A 3,934-nucleotide genomic window follows, 5' to 3' on the forward strand; every position below is an offset into this window, starting at 1 on the left:
ATATATATATATATATATATAGCAGAAAATAAAAAATATCTGGCACGTTCGTGAGAATACCGGAGAAAATGCTCACCAGCAATTCGTTCAACTTAACATTCTGAATTCAGAGTACACCGAAGTCGTCTTTGCTTTTTACCCTTTCAGGGTCGATTGAAAAAATATCAGTTCAGCAACGGTGTCCACGACTAATACCACTCTCCAAAATTTCTCGCTTTGTGACTGCTGAAACCCCCTTCGGTCACGACTGACCATAGGATTGCACTTAGAAAGTTACCCTTCAAGGCACGAGTCCGGGCAAGGTTGTTTATGGAAGACCAGCAGTTGCGCATGTATACCGGCCTTCCCTCTCCACTACCGGTGTTATCCAATGGAAAAGCAAAGGCTGATACAGCTTGGCACCAATGACGTCGCAACTCATTTCTACAGCGGAGTGAACAGGAGCAACGTGAAATATAGTGTCTTGCTCAAGAACACAACGCGCAACCCGGTCTGGGATTCGAACTCACGACCTCACGATCGTAAGCTCGACGCTCTAACCACTGAGCCATGTGCCTTCACATGTGTTTTCTGACCAATTCGCATCCCCAAATTTCCACAGCTACACATGCACACACGAACACGTCAATATCACCAGCCCTCTTTCACACACACATACATACTCTTATACACAAGCGCACCTTCGCTTTGGGATCACTACTAATTTCTTATCTCCCCTTCTTCTTAGCTCACTTGTGTGACCCTTCTGTCCGGTATTCGTCATGATAGATCGCTAACCGCTACACACATTTTTTTTTTCTCTCCTTGTTTCTTTCTGTGTTCCTTTGGGTGGAAGAGCGTAGGCTCGAAATGTTAAAGACTTTTTTCAATTTCCGAACGTTATACTAATACAGCTATTGTTTTCTACACACCATGTCTTCGTCTTTTTTTTTTTTTGTGAAGTCTCCCTACATATATATATAACGCGTTCCATCTGAGGGACATAAGATTAAGGCCGCTACATGTCACTCTGTATAATGTTTCGCAGTTTCCTAAAAGCATTCTTTCAAAGTATCACAATTGCAACACACTTAGTAAGGCAGATTAGAAAGTTTTGGGCTTTTTGGAAGAGACAACGATGATAACCCGAAATTTACTTAAGGATCCTCTCCGGCTATTAATGCATGTTCCGATCATATCCGCTTGTCCACATGATATTTGCAAGCATGGTTTTGCTGAAACTTTCTGCGTTTATCCCATTAGCCACAGTAGAGCAATATCTTATGTCAACGAGAACGACACATATGACGCGTTCTCTTATTAACGTTAGTCCTTATTTCATGAAAATAGCAGATACTATTTTCCTCTACTTTCCATTTGAGTAAATATCTTCCAAATTCTTCTTAGCTCACATAAAGTTTTTAATTGTTTTCTTTTGCTATAAAAACTTAAGTCAATTACGATATTTCATTGCTTTTATTATTTTTTAACAACATGCAAAGTATTTTATGCATTTTGCTAGTTCTTGCTGTCTTTGTATCTTCTGTTTGTCTGACTCCCTGTTTTCGTCTGTCTGCCTCTGTCTCCATTACTCTGCCTCACTATATTTCTTTCCCTCTTTCTCTCTCCCTATATGTATATATATATTTATATTTATACACACACACATATGTATATATATGTGGGTGTGTGTGCGTCTGGGTGTTTTTGTTTTGTGTGTGTGAGCGTGTGTGAGAGTGTGTGTGCAGCATTTTTTTAGCCTGAATATTATTGAATAATATGCTTACAAGTAATACAGTAGAACGTAATATATTTTCGGGAGATATATATATATAAATTTTATGCTCTTGATATAAAAGTGTAAGAAAGGCTATTGTCACCGCGTATTCATATCGCATTGATACACCAATGTAAAGTGTTTTACACATGACTGTTTCACTATTTATAGCAAATGAGGTGATTTACAAATGTCCTTATTCAAAAGTATATAACCAGTGATATCAGAGAGTCTATTAACATGCAGGAATGGTTCGGAGCCAAAATATGTGGGAGTCTTCATTGAGTTTTCACGTAGATATAACAATATCACGTTGAAACATATATTTATTTTGGGCACAGGCTAAACGCCAAACCTTTGCATAGCCTTTATAGTGAATTACAAATAAGAATGAGTGAGTTATTTGCGGGCAACGTTTTGATCGTTACTCCTTGTATATAATGTGTTTCGGTTTACTGTTTAAACAATACTCTTTACTAAATAATCGAGTTTACTAATGTCTTTACAGTCATCTATGAAGTATGATAGTATGAAACCAGAAGCAAGAGATCGCACACTAGACACACACACACACACACACACGCACACACACACAAACACGCACACACATACACAGACACACCCTTACTCACGCATTCGTATCGATAAATTCATGTTTCATTTCCCTCCATATTTGTCTCTCCTACTATCAGCATTCCTCCCTTTCTTGCTCTTTCCTTCCCTCTCTTCCTCCTTTCCCTCTTTCTTTATGCATACACACACACACATACACGCGCACACATATATATGAATATACGTACGAGCACATATATTTATAAGTATATACATGTATCTACACATAAACATATACGTGTGTGTGTATGTGCGTGTGTGTGTGAGTGTCTGTCTGTCTGTCTCCCTGCCAGTCTATCTGTCTGTCTGTCTGTGTGTGTCTGTGCATGTGTCTGCGCGTGATGTGTATTTGTATGGTGGGTAGAGTGTATGTATTGATGTGCGTATGTGTATATACGTAAGTTTCACTATTTACAATATTTGATCATGTTTGTACATCAGAGATATTTATCTTGTGGATCACATATTTGACAACATAACATTTTTTCTGAAAAGAAAAGAAAAAAATCCCCAAAACCCCCAAAAATAAACAAATACTTAAAATAAACATATTGGAATCATACAGCGGGATAATTTCAAATAAATTTTTAAAATAGAAGCATCGCAATTATAAAATTTGCTGTTTTGTGTTGTGTGTTCAAATGCGTGTTAATCATTCGTCTGCAAGTATCAATTAAACATAATTATAGAGAGGCGAGCTGTTTGTATTGTTGGTTGCATCATTTACGTAACGTACAACAAACACTCCCACAAACAGTCGAAAGGGAGAAAATTGTAATGTTATGGAAAACAGCGATAATAATAATAATAATAATAATAATAATAATAATAATAATAATAATAATAATAATGTTGATAATAACAATAATAAATGAAGTGTATAATGATAGTCCATATCCGAAAACAACAGCGATATTAATAATAAAAATATTAATTGCTATCAACTACAAACAACAAAACAATAACTATAATAATGTAGCCGAAAAAGGAAGGAAGAAAGAAAGGAGAGAATGTGTGGAATAAAAAGAGAATAAGAAAAAAAATTGCCATCGTCTTCACAAAATATTGACTAGTCTTTGCCAAACTTGCTGACCCCTAATGATGAGCGATCTTTCAAGGCGTCCTGAATAAAGGGAAACCCATTTCCAATTGACGACTAAACCTGCCAATATTTGTCTCTCAAAGCATAATTGATAGCTATTATAAATGTGTGTGACCTCGGCAAGTCTTGAAACGATTTCAAAACAAGCTCGCTATTTTGATAACGGGGAGAATAAAAAAATCAGCTTATTGACTTTTTTCCCTTGCGTTTACGCCAAGCTTTCAACCTGCCAATGCATCTCTTTCTATATTTGTTATTTTTCCTTTTGTTTAGGTGTAGGATTATTAGATCATTTTGCGATTTGTTTATATAAGGAAGTATTTCTAAACATTAAATATATTTATATGCATACGTATAGATACACATAGAGCACAAACAACATACATACAAGCACGCGCGAGCGCGCCCACGCACACACACACACACACACACACACACACACACACACACACACACACACACAC

This window comes from Octopus bimaculoides, chromosome 15 (genome assembly GCF_001194135.2).
Source record: "Octopus bimaculoides isolate UCB-OBI-ISO-001 chromosome 15, ASM119413v2, whole genome shotgun sequence".
Lineage (NCBI taxonomy): Eukaryota > Metazoa > Mollusca > Cephalopoda > Octopoda > Octopodidae > Octopus > Octopus bimaculoides.